Source organism: Mytilus californianus, unplaced genomic scaffold, assembly GCF_021869535.1.
Source record: "Mytilus californianus isolate M0D057914Y unplaced genomic scaffold, xbMytCali1.0.p SCAF_11, whole genome shotgun sequence".
NCBI lineage: Eukaryota > Metazoa > Mollusca > Bivalvia > Mytilida > Mytilidae > Mytilus > Mytilus californianus.
In genome coordinates this window covers 21,049,139-21,074,456 of record NW_026262593.1, presented here as the reverse complement: position 1 = coordinate 21,074,456, position 25,318 = coordinate 21,049,139, and positions in this window count along the sequence as shown.

The window sequence follows — 25,318 nt, the reverse complement described above, 5'->3', positions numbered from 1 at the left end:
TATACCATAGCAAAAGGTACATTCTTATAGCGATACACTAGGTTCACTTTTATAGCATGACGCTAGGAATACTCCCATAGCATTGTATAAGGAACAATCTTTCAGCCATACTTTTGGTACTTTTTTTATAGCATTACACTAGGTATATTATTATAACATTACACTATGTTCATTCTTATAGCATAGCACCAGGTATATTATAGCATAACACTAGGTTCTTTCTTATAGCATGACACTGGGTTCTTTTTTATAGCATGACACTAGGAATACTCCATTAGCTTTGTATAAGGTACAATCTTTCAGCAATACTTTAGGTACATTCTTATAGCATTACACTAGGTATATTCTTACAGCATAACACTAGGTTCATTTTTTAGCATAGCACTAGGTATATTCTTACAGCATAGCGCTAGGTTCATTTTTTTAGAATAACACTGGGTATTTTCTTACAGAATAACACTAGGCTTATTCTTATAGCATAACACTAGGTACATTTTAATAGCATGAGACTAGGAATCCTCCCTTAGCATTGTTTGAAGGTCAATCTTTCAGCCATAATATTGGTACATGTTAATAGCATTACACTAAGTATATTATTATAACATAACGCTAGGTACATTCCTTTAGCATCGCACTAGGTATATCCTCGTAGAACAACACTAGGTTCGTTCCTATAGCATGACACTAATTCATTTTTATAGCATGGCACAAAGAATACTCCCTTAGCAATGTATAAGGTAAAATCTTTCAGTCATACATTAGGTTCATTCTTATAGCATAACACTAGGTATATTTTTATAGCATTACACTAGGTTCCTTCTTTGTAGCCGGACACTAGGAATACTCCCTTAAAATTGTATAAGGTAAAATCTTTCAGGTATACTTTAGGTACATTCTTATAGCAAAACACTAAGTATATTTTTATAGCATAACACTAGGTACATTTTTATAGCATGACACTAGGAATCCTCCCTTAGCAATGTTTGATGTACAATCTTTCAGCCATAATATAGGTACATTCTATAGCATAGCACTAGGTATATTATTATAACATAACACTAGGTTCATTCTTATGACACTAAGATTTTTTTTTTTGCATGACAATAGGAATATTCTTACAGCAAAACACTAGGTTCGTTCTTATAGAATGACACTAAGTTCTTTTCATAGTATGACACTAGGATACTTACCATTGTAAAAGATACAATTTTTCAGCCATACCTTAGGTTCATTCTTATAGCATTAAACTAAGTATATTTTGATAGCATAACACTATGTATATTCTTATAGCATAGCACTATGTTCATTCTTATAGCATGACACTAGGTTCATTTTTATAGCATAGCACTTAGTACATTCTTATAGCATTTCAATAGGTACATTTTTAGAGCAGTACACTAGATTAATTCTTATAGCATAGCACTAGGTACATTCTTATAGCGATCAACTAGGTTCACTTTTATAGCATGGCAGTAGGAATATTCTTACAGCATAACGCTAGGTTCTTATTGCATAACACTAGGTACATTCTTATACCATTAAACTATGTACATTCGTATACCATTAAGCTAGGTACATTCTTATACCATTAAACTAGGTACATTCGTATACCATTAAACTAGGTACATTCTTATACATTTAAAATAAGTACATAAGTATAGCATAGCACCAGGTACATACTTACAGCATTCCACTAGGTACATTTTTATAGCAGTACACTAGGTTTATCTTTATAGCATGACACTAGGAATTCTTACTAAGCATTGTATAAGGTACAATTTTTCAACCATAGGTACATGATTTTAGCATTACAATAGGTACATTCCGATAGCATATCTAGGTTCTTTTTTATAGGAATACTCCCTTACTATTTTATAAGATACAATCTTTCAGCCTTATTTATGTACATTCTTATAGCATTAAACTAGGTATATTCTTATGGCATAACACTAGGCAAATTCTTAAAGCATAGCACTAGGTATATTTTTATAGCATAACACTAATAAAATTGAGAATGGATTCCGATAGCATATCTAGGTTCTTTTTTATAGGAATACTCTCTTACTATTTTATAAGATACAATCTTTCAGCCTTATTTATGTACACTCTTATAGCATTAAACTAGGTATATTCTTATGGCATAACACTGGGCAAATTCTTAAAGCATAGCACTAAGTATATTCTTATTGCATATCACTAGAAACATTCTTATAGTATTTCACTAGGAACATTTTTAAAGCGATACACTTGATTCACTTTAATAGCATGACACTAGGAATCCTTCCTAACCATTGTATAAGGTACAATCTTTTAGCCATACTTAAGGTACATTCTTCTACATAGTATTACAATAGGTATATCTTTATAGCGTAACACTAGTTACATCCTTACAGCTGAGCACTAGATATATTCTTATAGCATAACACTAGGTACATTCTTAAAGCATAACAAATGGTTCATTATTATAGCATAGCACTAGGCACATTCTTACAGCATGCCACGAGGTTCTTTCTTATAGCATGACACTAGGTTCTTTTTTAAAGCATGACATTAGGAGTAATCATTTAGCATTGTATTAGGTACAATCTTTTATGCATACTTTAGGTTCATTCTTATAGCATAGCACTAGGTACATTCTTATAGCTTAGCACTAGGCACATTCTTACAGTATGACATCACTTTCCTTTTTTATAGCATGACACTAGGAAAACTTCCATAGCATTGTATAAGGTAAATTGTTGCAGCCATACTTTAGTTACATTCCTTTGGCATTACAATAGGTATATTCTTATAGCATAGCACTAGGTATATTAATACAATATAGCTTAAGGTTTATTTGTATAGCATAACACTAGGTACATTCTTATAGAATAACACTAGGTTCATTCTGATAGCATAGCACTAGGTTCATTCTTATAGCAGTACACTAGGTTAATTTTTATAGCATGACAATAGGAATCCCTTAGCATTGCATAATGTACAATATTTAAGCCATACTTCAGGTACATTTTATAGCATAACACAAGGTTCATTCTTATAGTACAGCTCTATGTATATTCTTATAGCGTAGCACTAGGTACATTCTTACAGCATGACACTACGTCCCTTGTTCATAGATAACACTAGGAAAACTCCCATAGCATTGTATAAGGTATATTCTTGCAGCCTTATTTTAGGTACATTCTAATATCATTACGATAGGTTCATTCTCATAGAATAACGTAGGTACATTCTTATGGTAGTACACTAGGTTCATTTGTAAAGCCTGACACTAGGAATACTCCCTTAGCATTGTTTAAGGTATAAGTATATTATTAAAGCATTACACTTGGTATATCATTATAGCATGACACAAGTGCATTTTTATAGCATAACACAAGGGTCATTTTTTTTTAGAATAGCACTAGGTACATTCTTATAGCATTACACTATGTTCCTTTTTATAGCACGTCACTAGGAATACTCCCTTAGCATTGTATGAGGTACAATCTTTCAGTCATATTTTTACTTATTCTTATATAATTACACTAGGTGTATTCTAATATCATAGCACTAGGTACATTCTTATAGCATTCCACTAGGTACATTTTTATAGCAGTACACTAGGTTCGTTTTATAGCATATCACTAGCTATTTTCTGATAGCGATACACGAGGTTCACTTTTATAGTAAGAGACTCGGAATCGTCCCTTAGCATTGTACTAGGTTCAATCTTTTAGGCATACTTAGCGTAACACTAGTTACATTCTTACAGCATAACAACTAGATATATTCTTACAGCATAACACTAGGTACATTCTTAAAGCATAACAAATGGTTCATTATTATAGCATAGCACTAGGTACATGCTTGTAACAGGACACTTGGTTTTCATAGCATGACATAAGGAATCTTCGCTTAGCATTGTTTGTGGTACAATCTTTCTGCCAAAAATCAGGTACATTCGTTTTACATTATGTTAGGTACATCGTCATTGCATTACACAAGGTATAGTCTTATAGTATTACAAATGGAACATCCTTATAGCAGTACATTAGGTATAATCTTATAGCAATACACTAGGCATATTCGTATAGCATTACACAAAGTACATTCTTATAGCATTACACTAGGTATATTCCTATAGCATAACACCAGGTACATTCTTATAGCATAGCACTAGGTATATTTTATAGCATCTCACTAGGTTGATTCTTGTAGCATGACACTAGGTTCCTTTTTATAGCAAGACACTAGGAATACTCCCTTAGCATTGTATAAGGTATAATTGTTCAGCCATACTTTATTTTATTCTTATAGCATAGCACAAGCTCCATTCATTTAGCATATAAATAGGTACTTTCTTTAAAATTACACAAGGTACATTCTTATAGCAAAATACAAGGTTCATTTTTATAGCTTGACACTAGAAATACTTCTTTAACATTGTATTAGGTACTACTATTATCTTTCAGCCATACTTTATGTTCATTCTTATATTATTTTACTAGGTGTATTATTATAGCATGACACTAGGTACAGCCATATAGCATAGCACTAATTACCTTCATACTGCATGTCACTAGTTAGAGTCTTTCAGCATTTCACTAAGTACATTATTATAGCATGAAACTAAGCACAGTCTTATAGCATTCCTCTAAGTACTTTCTTACTGCATGTCACTAGTTACAGTCTTAACAATGACGCAAGATACAGTCTTATATGTAGAGTCTTATAGCACGACACAAGGTAAAGTCTTATATTATCACACTAGATACAGTCGTATAGCATGCCACAAGATTCAGTCGTGTATCATGTCACTAGATAGAGTCTTATAGCATGACACTAGGTATATACTTATAAATTCGTATACATTATACATATTCTTATTACATTCTTATAGCATGACTCTTGGTACAGTCTTATAGCATGACACAAGGTAAATTTCCTCCCTTACCCAACATAATTACCCCTTTCTCAGTAGCTGTCCATGTTACCAATTTTGCAGAATCCTAATATAGGATAGATATCCTAATATAGGATAGATTGCGTTAACTTTGTGAAATTGCATTCGCAGTTGGTATTCGAGTTATCTTTCTTGATATAGTATTCTCATAGATAGGTGTGCGATGTTCAGAATATCAAACTTCGCTTCTCGGAAAAAGGTCATGTGGCCCAGTGAACCAAAACAGTAAAATAACAAAAATACAGAACTCCAAGGGAAATTTAAAACGGAAAGTCCTTTATAAAATAGCAAAATCAAAAGCTCAAACACATCAAACGAATAGAAAACAACTGTCATATTCCTACCTTGGTACAGGCATTTCCTGATGTAAAAAATGGTGGCGTTTGCGACGTTAGTCTTCAGTCTGCGTTAGCGTTCAGCGAGTTGAAGAAGAATCGAGCAACCATTTTTCGGCAGAGCAGAGTTCTGGATTTTGTATCTAGGTGTTTCTATGTAATGTGAGAGAAAAAAACCACCCTCCCACCTATTTTTTTCTCACATTACATGAAAATGTTAACACAAAACCTGGAATTTTGCTCTGCCAAAAAATGTCTGCTTGATTCTTCTTCAACTCTCTGAACGCCAACAATATTTCCGTTGTACCCAATGCTGTTTGCTGATTCTTTATTGCTCACCAAGTGTGTAGTAATTCCACGACGAATCAAGAAGAGACTTATTTGAAATATTCTGTTCAAATTTTGAGCGTTATTCTTTAATTGAACTTTCTACATTTTATCTAATGGACTATAAATCGTTTAAATATAGATTCTACCACTGCATCGAGTGTGATACGATATTTATCCACTCGAGACAGTTAAATTTTCAAATTTAAAACGCGAGGCTCGCCGAGCGTTTTAAATATTCAAAATTTAACTGTCGAGAGTGGATAAATATCGTAGTATACGAGATTTGGTGGTGGAATCTGTTTCTCTAATGATTTTCAAACAATATGCAGGCAAACTTCTTCCTTCTTTTTGAATGATCTGCAAAAAGATGTGTTCTTTCTATGTGACGTCATCAGGCATGGTCGCCTTTTTTCATGCCGTCACAATAGGAAATTCAGAGGAAAGCAAGAAAATTCTACGTCATAATCGGATTTAAACTTATGAAGAGCTGAGATCAAACGAACCACACGTTGATTAAATTTTTTTTATACAATGGGTGCAGAAAGTGATAAATTGACGAAGAATTAGAGAAGGTAGATTAACTGTATACCGCCATCTTAGATTGGAAAAAGCAGTACATCGGTCTAGTTTTTTGTTTAAATCTGCAAATTTTGAGGCAGATTGGCAATCAATGTGTAAAACTTTTATTTAAATAAGTAGAAATACGTGATTTATTGCATTATTTTGACTGTTTTAACAAAAACTAAATATATGTGTTTGTTCGAATTAGTTTTTCAACGTAGCCATTTAAGGGGAGATAATCCAAACAGTAATTCTTTTATACTGGAATGTTAAAGAAATTTTTATTTTTATTGGTAGCAAAAAAACAAGTTCAATGACACCATTTTTTCTTTCTATTTTCTTAAAGCATATTATAAAACTTATCTTCTCATATTTTATATCAAAATTCTATCCCATAGATTTCTTATAATTCACAAAAAAAGTGTTTTTTCATGAATAATGTTTGCAAATTTTGGCAATTTATCACGACTTGCAGCTTAAAAAATAGCACGTTGACCCATACTTCTTAGTATGTTTTTTAAAAAAGCATGGTAAAATCTACATTTTGGCAAAGTATAAGAAAATTTTATCTGAGGAAATCTATACCGATGATCCATCTTAAACATTATGACACAGAAGCGTTGGATCTGTTTTCATTCTCTTGGAATACAACTAATAGTTTGAAGGACCATATTAGGCAGATCGGCGGGAAAGCGACACAACGCCAGAAATCTTGCACCATGTTCAGATAACAATAATGAACTATAATTTCCGAATTACTGAACTCCTGTTCTCCTGAACAGTATTCTTAATCGTTTGTGCCAATGCTACGTTTGCACCACTAGTATCATTTTCGAAATAAAAAGCAATGAACAGGCATTTTACATTGAACGAGTTAAAAGTCATTTAGAGATTAGAGAGGTTTACTAAAACTTTTTTTAAAAGTATGCAAACAAAATCTTAAACTTTTTACAGTCAAATAACATAGTATATTAATGGCTGAAATTTGCAATTTAAGACAGAAACATAACCTTTACGACTGAGTTTTCCTCTTGTACAATTTTTGGTATTTTTCAACGGCAAATGTTTCCTTTTCTGGGTTTTGCCATCATCTAACTGCTGTTGCATTAGTATTGCCGAATTTAATGCAAGTACTTACACTATAAATTATTATTTTTATAGTACCACATTTTATTAAAGATCATCATGTACTTCATCAGGATCATCAATAGATATAAGTACAGATAAATTACCTTTGAAAAATAAATATTTGGCGCAAATGATGCATCTTGAAAATAGCAATTGGCGCAATAGGACTGCTGCCGATAAAATTGTGAGCCATGGCCTTTATTTTGCCAATTAAAATAATAGTTCATTTTATATCTCTTTGGTACTGAGTTATTCAACCATGAATTTAAAGTTAATTAGTTTTTCTTCCTAAATAGATATAAAATATGTACTACTGAAAGTTGAACAAACAACTATGATCAACCAAATATTTAGACATGAAGCCATAGATAGAGGGATATAGCTAAATCTAACCCACAAAAAAAAATAACTTACTGATATCTTCTACGATTCTTTTTTATTTTTGTGTTAAAATAGAGAAATAGCACTGAGAAAAATAATTAAAATTATACTTTTATTTCTTTTTAGCTTGATATATGATCCATGGGAGCTGTGAATGTACCTTGAAACAGTCGAGATAATCTAAAAACAAAGAGTAAAAGAGACTGAAATAGAGAAGATGATAGAAGAGTATGAATTTTGATCTTAAAAGAAGACTGCAGAGGAAGAATATCTAATGAACAGATACCTACAATAACCATTTTTCTAATAAGACTTACACAATACTTCGCAAGTTACACATGCAAACAGTGATATAGATGATCATGTAAATATAATGCACAAAAGCCCACATATTCAGAGACTTTGTGTGTCCTCTAACCCGGTCATCCGTCTTTTAATACTGTATATAAAAATACGGAAATGTGGTATGATTGCCAATGAAACAACTATCCGCCAAAGTTTAAATAAAGTGATTGCAAGCAATTATAGGCAACCATATGGCCTTCAGCAATGAGAAAAGACCATACCGTACAGCTATAAAAGGCCCCGACATGAAAAATGAGAAACAAATGTGACCAGATTTAAATAAAAAATGTTATAAACAAATATTTGTGTTCTACATTAAATAGCTAAAATGGTATTTACGCATATGTCAATTTGATCTCAAAATATTATACGCATATTCACGACGACATCATGATAAGGAGTTTTAAATATACCCTGCTTTATTACTGAACCAACATTGCTTTAGTCTTGTAGAACATGATTTATTTGTGTGTTATTATTGGCTTTAAACTAGCTTTTAGTAAACTGTAACTACTAGTATTCTTAGATTTTTTTTCATTGTGTTAGTTGTTTTGTTTTGTTTGGGTTTGTTTGTTTTTTTGTTTTTTTTTTGTGAGCCGTTCCAATGTGACGAGTCAAGCCATTTTCAACCGTTTTATTTACAATTTGTTCTTATGTTATACTACAGTCACAGGTTAGGGCGAAGGTTGGCCGCTCACAAACATGTTTATCCCTGCCACATTCTATATGTGTCTGTACCAGTTTAGGAGCCTGTGATTTTGTGGTTGTCGTTGGTTGCTGTCTGTCATATTTGTTTTTTCTTTATTGTTTTGTCATAAATCAGGCTTCGATTGAATTGTTTAAATTTTGTCATGTCAGGGCCTTATATAGCTGACTATACGGTATGGATTTTACTCATTGTTGAAGGCCGTACGTTGCGCCATATTTGCTTAAATCCGGTTGCAATCATACCACATTTGCTTGTTCTATATTGACTTGCATTTCTTACGTGGTAGCCCACAATGTAACCAACAGCTCGCAGGAAGATGTTTTACCATACTCAGACACTTATTTCTGACTTCAATTACATAAGTATTTTTCTTTATTAGTCACATGCATTGAAAAAAAGCATAAAATTTTGAAGTCTTTGTTTTGACCCAGCTTGGGATGTTACCCATAACCTCGAGCATTTGGTTAGTACACAATACCAATATATATATTAAAAATTTGTTAAATCTATCAAAATGAAAGATTTTATTTTTAGGGATCTATAATTAGGTCATATGTTTAGAAAAAAGAGACTGAAGATACCAAGGGATTATTCAAAACTCACAAGTCGAGAGAAACTGACAACGACATGGCAAAAGTTGCATGCTATTGCATTTTTTAACATGAGGATTCAGCATTACCTTTCAATTAAAGACCGATATCTCTTAAAAGTTTTTTTGATAAAGTAATGCAAAAAAGTTGATTATAAAAATGTTCATAATCATTTAATGAGAAACAAATTCATTTATGAATATCAGACGGGATTTCTTCCAAAATGCTTATAGAACTCAGTATATAACTGTCTTAATGCATTCGAAAAGAAAGCAACTAGCTGCTTCGTTTTTGTGACTTTTCTAGGACATTTTATAAAGTTGGCATAGGGGTCTTCTTAAAAAATAAAAGCATATGGAGTTAAAGGTAAGGTAATTTATCAAATTACTTTGGGAGACAACAAAGAGTTGCAATCACGAATAAATCATCTGATATCTACAGGATGAAAAAGATAAATATGATTCTTTAAGTCGAAAAATTAATTAGTTAGACCTGATTTTGACACACTTTAATTGATTCTCTAAATAAATGAACAGCAAGCAGAAATCATTTGTCAACTTTGTCAACTTTGTGATTTCTGCTCTAAATGTTGTTATTAATAGTATTTGTCTGTATATTTGACTTGGATACCTCCACGAGGAGCTTCAATAATGGCACATTTTTCTGGTGCGGATCCAGGAAAAGGTGAGGGCCTAGATAGCCAACGTTTGGACTGATGCTTGTAAAAAGTATATGCATTTATCAAATATTAGCTCCATTATGGGTTGGCGGGATCCCTGTCCCCTAAATCCACCTCTGTTTTTAAATAGCGAATAAAAGGAAACGGGATATTTGATTTTTTTATTAAGGGATAGTTCCGTATAAAATTTTGTTATTTGCGCATTTGTAACTTATTGTACGACAATCAACTTTGAGCAAAATACAAGTATGCAGCTACGTCCAGTCAGAATGGGGCGTGTAGTGAGAGTGCCACGCTCTCTGCACGTTAAGAACCCCTGCAACAACTCGTTGGTTGCCTGTTGAAAGGCAAAATTTCTGTCCCTATCCAATATATCCTCATTTTCCAGTGGCGATTTTAAGTTTGCCGACCTTCGTCCTGAACGAATTCTATTACGTGACCTTCCTATTGTATTTATTGTTAATTTGATATCATCCTGAACATGCATGAAATATTTGCAACTGGATGTTAGCAACCAACTATCAATCATTTAAAATAGGCCATTTATATATAAATTATAAAGAAACTAAGGTTTCAACTCCTTCAGGCAAAGTTGACCTTAGATGAATTTTGCTATTTTTAATGTCCCTTTTGGCCATACACCTCTTCAATTGTTTCGGTTCTTATATATACTTTCAAATATTCAGCTTTGATCGTTCCGGAAGTAGGTAAATACAGAAAAGCGCTTCGAAAGTATGCCGTCAAGGGTTATTTTAATTTTTTTATTGGATATTCCATTCACTTCAAATGGTATTGTCAACGGGAAATACTAGTAGTACATGGGCGGATTAATGTTTTTGTTACTGTAATTTAATTTTTTATGGGGAGTCTAAGTTTCTTTGTAATTTATTTATAAACGGCTTATTTTAAATGATAGATTATTGGCTGCTTAACGTTCAGTGGCAAATATTTCATACACGTTCAGGACGATATCAATTTAACAATAAATACAAAAGGAAGGTCTTGTAATAGAATCCGTTCAGGATGAAGGTCGGCAAACTTAAGATCGTCACTGGAAAATGAGGGTATATTGGATAGGGACAGAAATTTTCCCTTTCAACAGGCAACCAACGAGTTGTTGCAGGAGTTCTTAACTTGCAGAGAACGTGGCACTCTCTCTACACGCCCCATTCTGACTGGACGTAGCTGCATACTTGTACTTTGCTCAAAGTTGATTGTCGTACAAGAAGTTACAAATGCGCAAATAACAAATACGGAACTATCCCTTAATAAAAAAATCCAATATCCCGTTTCCTTTTATTCGCTATTTAAAAACAGGAGTGGATTTAGGGGACAGTGAGCCGCCAATCCCTAATGGTGCTACATATTTGATAAATGCATACACTTTTACAAGCATCCGTCTAAACGTTGCCTACTAGGCCTCCAACTTTTTAAATTTCTGGATTCGCACCTGAAAAATGTACCATTATTGAAGCCTTTCGTGGAGGTATCCATGTCAAATATACAGACATACCCCTATACTATTAATAACCACATTTAGAACAGTTATCACAAAGTTGACAAAAAATGTCTGCCTGCTGTTCATTTATTTAGAAAATCAAAGTGTGTCAAAATCAGGTCTAATTAATTAATTTTTCGACTTAAAGAATCATATTTCTCATTTTCATCCTGTAGATCAAACACGTTAGCCTCTTGTTTTATATTATATCTAGTTTTTCAGAAAATATTGTTTTCGTTTTGATTTGGTTTTGTAAATATCATTTCGTTTCGTTCCGTTCTTATTCCGTTTCGCACTTGTAACAGGTATCCGCATTTTAGTCCTTTCCCCATTCCTATATTTTATTAAAAAATCAAAACATTCAAACTTTCAAAAATCGAAATGATCAAAACTGTACGTTCAGTTTAGTATTAAAGTTTGCTTAAATATCGAAACTATTTAATTTTTACACGAAGTTTATAATTCTAAAATTTTAATTATTTGGTGAAATTTTCATAATTTCAAAAAAAATAAAAAATTTTGAATTTTGATATTTTAAAACTTTGATCAAAAATCAAAGAAACTAAAATTTGAAAACTTTTTAAAATTTTGAATTGATAAGTATTACACGGACCGTTATTCCACTTGTCGAGATAAAAGTGTGAGGTTTGAAATCTCAAAACACAAGTCAAACCCCTCCAGATATCCATGTGATCTCCCAAGTTAGGAACCAGCAGTCGTCGTCTTATGTCATGTCTTATTGGGTTTTTTTTCTTTTGGGAGAATCTGGTATCCATGGCAAATCTTTTATTGTTTGTGTTCAATTTATTCCCAACTTTTATAGGCTCAATATACCGGTAACAGGATTTAAGGCTTGACATGAGGTATAGTGTCATTTTTGTTTTAGGTAATACTTTCCAGCAGCAGCGGCGGCAGCGTAAACAATTTGTATAAAGCTTTATATTTCAGAAGGTAGAAGACCTGGGTGCTTCATACCTTGTATGCAGATACCTTATGTTACGAAGTTGCCGTCTGTCATATGGCCATCGTCCTTGACCTCATTTTCATGTTTCAGCGACTGCTTGAGTTTTTTTGTCATGTGAATTTCTGACTTATTATGAGTAATAGTATAACTATATTTGGTATATGGGTTCCTTGCAACATCTTCATGTCCGTCATACAGGGTTCACCTGACCTCGACATCATTTCATGGATCAGTGATCAAGGTTAAAGTTACGTGATTATGTCTGTTTCTCAGATACTATAAGCAGTATGTCAGCTATATGCGGTGTATGGAATGATTGTAAAGGGTACATATCAGTTTAGTCGGTATCATCTGACCTCTGACCTTGACCTCATTTTCATGGTTCATGGGTGATGTTAAGTTTTTGTGTTTTGGTCTGTTTTTCAAACACTTATAGCAATAGGTCAGCTATAGTTGGTGTATGGAATAATTGTAAGGTGTTCACGTCTGTCTGGCTACTTTCATTTGACCTTGACCTCATTTTCATGGTTCATCGGCAATGTTAAGTTTTTTTGTTTTGGTTCCATAAGCAATAGGTCAACTTTATTTGGTGTATGAAATAATTTTAAGGTGTACAGGTCTGTCTGATGGGATTTATCTGACTTTAACCTCATTGTCATGGATCTTTGAAAATATTAGGTTTATGTGATACTTGTAGGCAAACCTTTATCTTTTAGACTTTCAACATAAAATCAATGGTTAGTAAAGCAAGCGGATAGTTCAGCGTGTGCACTCTTGTTACAACATGACACCTATTTAACGTCATTAGAAATCGTTGTATGTAAATATTGCTTGTTTTGATTGTTTGTTTCGCTTTTGTACAGTCCATCATATAGATAAGATAATGAAGCAGTGTTGTACACTCCAACAACCCGAGTCCAATTTCAGATCACAAAGGGTTCATACCGGGAAGTTGTTGTTTATCAATACAGGAGACTGAATACATGAACGTTCACATACTTTATTTTTCCATCTAACATATATACAGTCAGTGCACAAAATATATTTACAGAACAGTTATCATAGCAACATACATAAACCCGCCGCTACTCGTACATCGAGAGCGAGGCGAACCGGTGCGTGACATGGTTCTATTTCTTTCTTTTTCAACTCTTCTTTCGCAAAATAAACCTTTATAAGACATATGACCCTAAACATGTTTGGACCAATGAAAATAGATCAAAAGGTAAATAAAACAGCTGTTTCTTTCCAAACAAAGAAATGTATCGAAAACAGATTAAATTAAGTGCTTAATTGACATTCACTCTATATTGATGGAAGTGTTGACAAGTAAATTAAATTGATGACCATTGTGGTCAAACAGTATTCTCATGAAATTAATCTTAATCTTAATCCATAGATATTTCATGAATGAATGAACTTTATTCTCACAAAACTACATGTCATAGTTACAGAGAAAATATATATCTACAATTACATATATGTATATATAAGCATGCACATGAGTGAACAAACGTAACTTAACTTGGAGGACTGACTTTCACCTGTATTATTTTTATAAACTTACATAATTTTTCTAAAATGATAGTATTGTCTGAATTAAATAAACCATTAAATTTGTATGTATTTGGATTTTTACAGCAATATTCAGGCAAAAATTTCTTTCTCTCTACATCCAAAGATTTACAAGTCATGATGTAATGATATTCGTCACCAATACCACTTGAATCGCAGAGATGACAAAGTCTGTCGTTTCGTGACAAGCCTCGCCATCTTCCCGTCTCAATTGGTAACCGGTGACTTCCACATCTAAATTTGCAGTATACAAATAATAAATTATTAGGCAATATGTTGAGATAATTCTCAAATTTCAAATTAGTCTTAAAAATTCTATAACATAGGCATTTAGGTAAGCTATCTATATGTGACAAACATAATTGTGTGAACTGATCTTTAAGTTTTTGTTCCACACTTTTTGATACCCATTTGTCAGCAAACTGCATATTCCAAATATTAGACATTCCACAATTATCTAAAACATTTTTTATATAAATCAACCATTTACTTTCAAAACCATAGTTATTTAAATTTATATGTAATAATTTATAAAGAACATGAGAAATTTTACACTCTTTACCGTTTATAATTCTGTTAGCACGACTAAAAAATTTCTTAAATCAACTTAATTGAAAAAGAGTGTCAAACTCAAAATGGACTTTTGCTTAAAAAAATGTTAAAATTAAATTACGCATGAGAAATAATGACTTAATACCCAAACACGACATAAAAAGTGGCAATGCAATAATTTACAATTTCAAGCATTTTTACAACATGACCAGTCAGAATTCTACAATAGCTTCCATTTTTACGATTGAAAAAATTAGGTGGCGTAATGGTAGTTAATTTTGACGAAGTAGAATCCTGACTGTATGTGTAACAAAAAATTTGTTCCGGCGTGACATTTGTTCCGCCGGAACAAATTTCATAGGAAATATGTTCCACCAGACTTTATATCACAGAAAATATGTTCCAGCATTGTAAAATTTGTTCCGGAACTAATTTTATGACCAAATGTGAAATAAGTTCCGGAACAAAAATCATAGCTACATGAATTTTGTTCCAATTAATATTAAGAGTTTTAAAAAGTTAAATAAGTTCCTGTGATATTTGTTTTAAACGAACATGTACATATTTCATAGAAATCAATGAATAAGTTCCGCTCAAACCTATTTTCACAGAAAATAAGTACCTTTGCAACAAATTGCAAGCGAAACATTTTCTTGTTACATTTAAATTATAATGCAAGCTGAGTGCTGTACTGAGTGTGCTTGCATGGAATACATTTGCAATTGAAGGCATGACTGTAACTAAAGGATGAAAATAAGAAATAAAAGCGATGTTAATGTATCATAATTTGTATTCATGTTTTATGTGGTATTCCTCCTTGGTTTTTGTTAACTGTCATGGCCCAGTGTTCTAGTCATACATTACTTATGTCATAGCACAGTTTCAAAAGAGCGTGTCTTTTGTTTCTACATGTCTTTTGATATAACTGATCAGTCATTTTGTCCTTTTCAAATAAGTACATATGTTCATCTTTTAAATTAACTATACTTTTTTTTCTGAATGATTGATTTTTCTTATTCTACTCTTTTCTGGCTGAAAAGTGTTTTACGGAGTATATAATTAAACATTTGCTATACTCCACAGGATGAGAATTGGATGATTTACACTTTTTACTTTTTTTATTATTGATATAATACTTATTTTTATAATGCACTTGAATGATAACTTTAAACTCACTGATGACAAATGCTCAGTATATAAGATAATTTGTTTCACCAGTGGAACGTATTTCACAGACAAGGAACTTATTTCACCAGGTGAGGAACAAATCTCACTAACCCAGAACTTATTTCACCAGATAAGGAACAAATCTCATAAACCCGGAACTTATTTCAGCAGGTAAGGAACAAATTTCACCAATCCTGTACTTATTTCACCAGTTAAAGTGTGGAACTTATTTTATAGAGATGGAACAAATTATATAGAAATCATCTGTGAAAAAAGTTCTCCCAGAACATATTTCCTGTGATATTAGTTCCACTGGAACTTTTTTCACAGGAACAAATTTTGGCTCACATATGCACCAAAAAGATCCAAATGTATTTGCACTTTCCACAATCGACTGTTTTGTGAAAATTTGTCTTTAGTTCAAAAGTTAACAAATATTTCGAAACTCTATACTATAATTTAAGTAAAAACACGTACATAAGATGCATCAAATCCTAAATTATGCACCTACATTAAACTTTTAAAGCCCATAGAAACAGATGTAAACGATTCAATTATACCAACTTGGCCTGTTTTACCTTCTCTAATAAAGAGTTCAATTTCTTTTGTTTAATTTCAACTGGATATCAGCCTGTGACAATAGGCACCTATCTTTTATCAAAAGCGATGTGTCACCCTCTAGATGTTAGCTGGTTATTTTTATCCTTCGGTTACTGTCTTGTGTACAGCAGTGATCTCCTTTCATTTGTGAAAATAATGTTAAATACATATAGAGAATAAAGATGAATTGTTATTCTTTTATAAAGACCTATGTAGGACCTATTTCCGCTGTATTTTTTTAACAACAGGACCATTTTCCAAAAGTTTTTCAATCTAGTATCATTGCTCCATGTATAACAAATCTAATTCAGAAGGTAATAAATACACATTGTGAAAAAGAATTAGACTGATAGCAATAGAGGTATACACAATTGTTAATAAGCAATGTCCACTGTATTTACACGACCTTATCGAAATCAAAATCTTTCAGAAATGACAATATAGCTGATGTCCCTGTGTAAGGACAACTACTCATGGGCTGCACTCATTCAAATATGCATGAGCAAAACTCTGGAACGAGCTGCCGAATGAGATGAGGAAAGAAATGTCTTTGAGTCAATTTAAAAGTTTGGTTGAGAATTTGGAGGACAGATCGTGTCAGTACTCCTCCTGCAGATCTTAGTGAGGTGCAGAAATAAATTAACCTCCGTTTACTCTGGCTTGTATATTTTTTGCATACATAAACTTGATGTAAATGATTCACATTCTTTTAGTGCTTTTAGTTACTGTATGAATGTTAGTTTATCTGCATTGTATGTTTGTTTTTAGATGCCATGCTTCACTAATTATTTGCTATAATTGGCTGTGCTTTGCTAGTAATATTTATGCTATGCATGATGTGCTTTCTGTATTATATGGTTAATCTTGTGTTTTTTGTATTTATGTCGGTTAAAATCTCTAAAGAGGTTATGTTGTATTGTTATATGTATACCCAATTTTAGATAAATCGTTTATGCTATATTTTTATTTATGTACCCAATTTTAGATAAATCGTTTATGCAATATTTTTATTTATGTACTTTAAGGTTTGAACAATATCAATGGCCATTTCGAAACAGATCCTGAATATGTATTTAATTTGCCACTGGACGTTAAGCAGCCATTCATCCATCGAAACATATCATTTAATTATAAACGCCCGAAGTTGGCAAATTCTCAGTATTTATCCCAAAAAATGTTTAAGAATGTTATCATTAGCCAAAACCAAAATTATGTAAGAAGAAAAGCTGTATACTGTAATTTGGTACAAATTAATTCATTTTGGTAAGTGACGTCCTCCAAGCACAATTTTACAAAAACATGCAAAAGTAGGATTTTGTTTAATCAAATGCCTTCAACAGCAACATGTAGCGCTGAATAACAGAATCGATAAATCATAGGCCATAAACGGCAAAAATAAAATCATATAAATATCGAAGTTCTATTTTGGCATGAGAAACAACATATTAAAATTTGAAAAGCATTGGTCAAATGGTTCACAAGTAATTGAAAGGAAATGACATGAAGTGCCATTTCCTAATTAATGGCGGACAAAAAATCCCAAACAGCAAAAGTAGAAATCGTCAATATTGCACTTGACCTCAATTTTGTCAACAGTAACAACATATTATATTTTGAAAAGCATTGGTTGAACGGTAATTCTTAAGTTATTGCACGGAAACAACTGTACTACCCCAAATTAATAACTGAGTACTTAGTATCTTGTTGGAAAACCCAGTTAAAAATTGCTTAGGTATTTGTTTATCTATCCGAAATCGGAGTCTTACATCAGTAATCTTTTCAGTGCTTGTTTTTAAATTAAACATCCATGAAGGATATGTACCTAAATGAATTGAAATTTTGCTTCATTTTTTCTAAAAATTTAATCGCTTTAAATATACATGAACTGCTCTGTTTGTTTCAAATGATATATTTTAGTTAAGAATACAACATCTCACATCGTTTGAATATATTCATATGGCGTGACATTGCGTCTGAATAATTAATGCCTTGAACCCCACAGTGGGGTTTTCAAGGTTGTATAAGTGTCATATAAGTATGCTTAAATGAGTTCATTTTTAACATAATCAATGCCGATATTCATTATCATAATATTTATATATTAGATTATAACATATTCAAAACTTTTGAATTATCTATATAATGCAGTAAGCTTGTTCTTTTGTTCGGGTAAATTTTAATTTTTCAATCAAATTCAGTTTTATTTTAAAATTATTTATGTTTAATATAGAAATTATATGAAAAGATTGTTTTATCTAGACATGCCAGATAGGGATAATCCTAACAACAGTTTTAAATAGTTGTTTGTATTTGTACCTTCACTCGGAACATTTTACCTTTGGGTATAATCTGAATATGAAAGGCAATGGGTTAGATTTGCAGTGCTTATGCACTAATACATTTTAGTCAAAGTTTTAGATATTTCTGTGTTATTTTTCTATCTAAAACTATAGTTCTAATCCCATTTGGTTGAGCTTTTTAGTTTTAAGTTTACTACCTAATTAAGAAACTTTTGTTTCACTGCCTCTGTTATACTTTTTGTTTTTCTTTGTTTTTCAAAATTCCTGGTGAAGTCAAATCAAGTTATGATTTCTGAAGCCATTCCGTTCGGTATCTTTATTTTTACGACAATTTCAAAATGACATAAATACTGATTTATATAAAAACGTATGACACCGATATCTGAGCCTACGAGTGGTGTTTTGGAATAACCTTCATCAGGTTTGCCTATAACAAAAAGTTTAGAAAGTCAAAATATAAAAATTTTCGAGCCTAAGAAAAAAAAAAAAATCAAATTACACAAAAACCTACGGTAAACTTTGCCTGTGGAAGTTCTAGTTATAACATAATTTATGAAGTTAAAATAACAGAGAAAGTTTATCATTTACATTATAGTCGTATCAAAGTGCCGACTCAGTACTAGGCGGTTGGTATCTTCGGGACTGATAGTCAACTAGAATCGGTACCGACCGAGTGGTGGCGGCGGGAACACGTATGCATCATGAATTCGAATAATTCAGTCCCTCCTGTAATCGATCTCTCTTAATGTAGCCATCGTATATTATGATGTTATAATTTCATTGATACATATATCCTTTATTTATTATGGTGATGAGTTTATGTCACGTCTTTATCAAAACAGTTTCGAATAATGTCTAGTATGTAGGAGCTGTATGGTACTGGTCAACGGAACAGTACCCCTATAACATGATAGTTACAACAACAACAAAAATGACATCAAATGCCATATCCAATATAAGACGACCCAAAAAAAGTAAATGATCGTAAATGTACATTAGTAAGATTGCTTACTTGAAATAGGAAAGAAAAACGTAATAGAAAATTAAATGTAAAAAATGAATATGAAAAAAACAAGTAGTTTTTATATCTCCATATATCATTTACTGTATTGTGAAATACCCTGTTTTTAAATTTGTACTGAAGGCGCACCTGCATGTTACTTATAATCAAGATAATTATTCAGGAGGATGGCGTTAAATATCGACCTTAGTTTTTGGACCAGTTTCAAGATGGGTTTTCCCAAACCCCTGAAAGATATTGTGTTTACGGATAAATGAATATTAATTTAAACTCAGGTTAATAACATAACTTTGTGTTTGATTTGAAATTAATGTTGCCAAAATGAAAAATTTAAAGAAATTTAAAACGATTTTCACTTTATGCATTGTCATGAAAATCAATCTTCAATATTAATTATAAATATTATCTTGCTTTGTAAATAATCACTATTAAATATATAAATTTTCCGTTTTCAAACTTGCATGTTAATAACCAGTCTAGAGTTGATGTAGTCTAATTGTTATATTTACCTCCGCCCAAGCGTTATATACAGCAAGAAAGTATAGTTACTTATTCCATATCTTGAGTCGACCAAGAGCAGTAAACTGAATCATTTATTAGAATATTCTTTAATGTAGTTATAGTGTACTAAAATCTTTTTATGCATATCGTATACAATAACACATATATTTTCAACAATACAAACACAATTAACATATCAATACACAAATGGTTATACATAACATAAATATAAGCAATTTTGGGCAAAATTCCGCCACTGAACTGTAAACTAAAACAAACGAAGGAATTTAGAAAGAGGCGGGAGGGTGAGTAATTTCAAGACAATATCAAATCAAAAAGTAAGAAACAAAGGAAATTTACATGTCCAATAAAAAGAATGATAATAACTAGTGAGTAGATTTAAATTCAAGAGCATACTAATAAATTCTAGTTCAAACCAGTGTGATCATTAATATATATATCTTTATTCTCACAAACCAAATTACAAAGGTATAGAGAAATTATATGTTTCACGGTCTTGCTAATCTAATGATCAGATAACACAATTAATTTCTTTAGAACAACGCAAATTAAAAAAATCAACCTGTGTTTTCTCAATAAGATTTTTACAGTGCAGTGCACTTTTTTTCGGACAAATTATATTAAAATAATAGAAAAATTCATCGGTTTTAACTCTAAATAAGGACAAGTTTTTGTTATGTGATCTTTAAATCAATCTAACAGTACTTTCAACTGGACCAAATCACTTCTGTACCTTAAATTAATGACCCAGCTTTTTTACAGTGCAGTTTCATTCCCGTACTTGCTATTTTAAGCATAAAACATGAAGAAATAAATTTGAGAAAGTGAATGAATAATACACGGTCAAACTAGGAACTAGATTCGTGATAATCAAAGGGCGATAATTGTGTTATCGGGCCTAATGCTATATGAATATGAACCCTGCTTTGTAGAAGACGGGTTTTTTTTTAACGTGCTAGTTTAATTTTTTTACGGACACCTTTCATTCTGACCTCCGAGTCGACAAGTCTTTTTCTTACTCCTGAATGCCACGTGTTTAACGGAGAAACGGTAAATGTCAATTGATTTTAACTCTTTGGTTCGACTCGGACAGATCTAGGCTATGAACAGAATTATCCTACCTCAAATTAGTGAATAAAAATGCACAAATAATTGAGGGAATTACGATCACGAAGAGAACTATATTTCCGTCACAAATTCACTATAAGATGCAATAAACAATATTATTGTTTAATCCATGGTGTTTTACATAAACAAGAACGGAAAAAATATGCTGTTTTAACCATCCAAAAATAAAATAATAAAGTATAGTTAAATTCGTTTAATAAATGAATAATATTTAATTAAGAAAGCATGATACTATCTTGTTAATAAACGGACTACTTGCGCTGAAAAACCAACAATACAAATTGTAGAAAGAATACAGAATGTGTATTACTAATAATACAACAAGTATGTGTACAAAAATATGAGGGGCCTGATGGGGGGTCTCATCACGATTCACGAGTTGATTTTTTTGTCAATCACGATTCACAGAAAATAAATTTCCATGATCACGGATCACGAAAATATAAAAAAAAAAAAATCTGTAGAAAAACGGATCACGATAGCGAAAATGCGCCGATCACGAAGAACGAAAATATAACCCATCAGGCCCCTCAAATATGTATGTGTGGATTTTGATGTTTTAGTTTTAATCAAACTCAGAAAAAAATGTATCACTAAAAATAACAAGAAAACTGGAAAAAAAAGCTGGAAAATCCTCTAGAATTTGAACTAGTAGGCGAATAATAACTACTATAATAGTATGTGCTGGGACTATTATACTACAATATTAGTATAATAGTCCCAGGAATGTACCAAGACAGAGTGCATTTCCACTTCACTTAATTTTTTTTCATATCTTTCAATTGTTCATGGTAATTAAAAAGCACTCATTTAAATATGGTGAGAGATTTTTTTAAATACGAATATTTTCATTATGAATGGAAAGTTATGAACATAAAATAGTTACCTTAATGGATATGGTATATTATATTACACAATATTTATTTGATGCCTTAACTATTTGTATTAATTAAACTATTTGTGAAAATAATGGTACGACTATAATACGGGTCATATTATTTCAATATCTAATGATTATTATTGTTCAAACATTTAAAAATTGTACTGTCTAAATATTAATAAATTAAAAGGCTATTTCATAATTATTCATTGTCTTGTAAGGAAAACACTATTATACGTTTAACATTCAAAGACGTTTTAACTTGTTTAAACTATAAACACCTATATGCGAATTTTAAAGTTGACAAAGAAACAATCGAATTCATGTCCCCCTCTTTTCTTTTGTATTAAAACTGTCGTTCTCTTAAACCATTTGAAAATCATATTATTTTATTAATAAATAAATAGGGTGATATAACTTGTTCATTTAAGTGCAAAAAATGGTAATTGTGATGTCACTGTGAGATAATAAACAATTGATATAGTTGACGAAAAGTTGACATTTTATCTGTATCTTTTGCAAAATTAAACATCGCATGGGTCAACGGTAACCGTCATATTCATATAGTGTTGATTTCAGTCGTTCTTCTTCAACACTATGTTGGAGCATTTTTTGGTGTCAGAAGCACATCCTGTTAAAAAAGTCCTTATACTGTAAACATGCACGATCGCAACGTTTGAAATTATCGAGATGCAAAACGACATACGAAGGGTCGTTACTGCTGAGAAATGAACGTTGACAGGAAATCTGAAATTTTCTCGTTTGTCAAACATTCTAGTTTCAAGTGTCCGTTTGTGTCAATATCAAAAAAACAGGCCTTCTTTTTTTTAAATAGTAAAACTATCCTTAATCTCAAGTTCACTGTGAGATATGAAATCTAAGCACTCACTGAAATGGGAATTATTAAGTGAGCTGCATCGGATAGAAATCGACCTTATGCAAGTGCACGTAAATATGTACATCTATAAGTCATTGATTGATTTTGAAACATTCAAATACGAAATAAAAGATGAATTTTGGTCTGTTTTGTAGGGATCTTATAGCAACTCAATTTTCAGAAAGCTACAGACATTTCTGTAGAAATTTTTTCAACCCGAAATAGGTTAACAGATATATTAATATTCATTGGAATAAGGTCGATTTCTATCCGACACAGCTCAAGTGACAGGGCATCATCAATATACCTGAAAATGAAATTGAAGAACTTGGCAAGATGTTTTTTGCCTTTGAGAAGGGTCTGTATAAATTTTGCTTAACATGAATTAAAGACAAGTTGGGGTTCACATCCATTAAATAAGTTGTCGATCAAAAAGTCCAGCATTTTCATGACGTCATCATCGGTGTATCTGTAGCTGAAAACAGTGTGGTTCTTCACAAATAAGACTGTTCATGACCTTAAACAAGAAATTTATATGTATCGACGATTCCAATTTGTGTTGAAAAAAACACTGTTAAATGGGGAGATGCAGTCGATCTTTAAAATTGAGCATGAGAAATAGTATTGTACAGAGTAGAATCAAAGTACTGAAGTACTGAACATCGGATGACCGCAAGTTCTTGAGGATGGTCACAAGCACTTGTCTCTAAAAAAATCACATCTGTATACCTGAAAATGAGGTTAATGTACAGAGATTTTTTTTCTGAGACAAGATCGTGTGTGGATAATGAATAAATGACAGGGAATTCAACGTAATAACTATTATTTTGTAGTGATACAAATCGGTATACTCTGGTTTGTTGTTATATATTATATTAATGTTTGTATATAACAGTTACATGTATAAAATATATTTTTCATCCATTTGTATATCATTCTATTTTGCTATTCTAATAATAGTGCAGCAAGTGCATGGTGGACACTCTTCTGTAGTAAAATGATTTTTCGAATAGATTGGATTTGAGCAGGCATTCATATTTTCCCGCAAAACGTTCTTGAGATATTCTTCCGCATGCGTTATCACAATTTTTCTGTACGTGTGCATAGATATTATCAATGATTTTTTTTACTTATATATATATTTCCAACAACAAAAAAACATTTTCATATTATTAAACAAAAATATTTTATGAGTATTTATTTAAGAAATGAATTTATAACAAGCGATAAGGAATGTTACTTTGCACTCGATAATGTCCGCGTATTTATAGATCGGTTACCAGTCAAACACGAAAGTGACGTAAGTAGAAATCTCGTCGGCAACAATACATCGGAATGCCCTCACGGTCATCGCGATGTAAAAATCAAAAGTTTTGATATAACTGCAATTAATGTAATGCTTGTGATTGAAGATTTTGTAGCAGATCTTTCGAATTTTTAAGACACATCTGATTGACACAACTTGTTGAATAAACATCAACACAATATTTCTGATAGTCATCTTTAGTTGTAGAAAGAATGATATTGAGAACTTTGGAAAGATGTTTAGTCGAATATCTAAATGACGCGGCTATATGTCGTTCTTATGGCATTCAGTATAAAAACTCGAGATTTTCATCGTCCCATTTTATGTAAATACAAAAGAAAAGGAGTGATTTGTGATTTTTAAAATCTCCCATTTCGTTAATGATGTAAAGGTATGTGTCGAATTTCCAAATTTTCAGTGAATTTCCAGATCATCAATAAGACATTCCAAATAATGACTTTTGCATATAAAACAATTTAGTATAAGGTATTGCCTACTGGAGAAAAACAACATATATGTTGTAAAGAATGAATAAAGCCTCCACAACCTCGGGTTTTTTAAAGGTTAAATACCCGCGTGGTCATGATACATCGTAGTTTTTGAATGCACTTCTGAATATATGACCGAACAGTTGTGATTCATTCAGATAGAGTCATCTGACTCACACTCAATCCATAAAGAGCTGTCTGAGGATATGATGAGTTAGTCTAGGTAAAGAGCTGTATGAGGATATGGTGACGTAGTCTAGATAAAAGAAAAAAAATATTGAGATGAAAATCGTTTAGTATCTCTTCCATTAACCTCTGGTATGTTGTTGGGATGTTGGCAAGTACAAATGTAAGACGTTTGAATGTGTAGAATCAAAGGGTTCTACGATGAGTTGTCTATTTATGCCATTCTGCAAGCACTATTTAGGTATATTCAG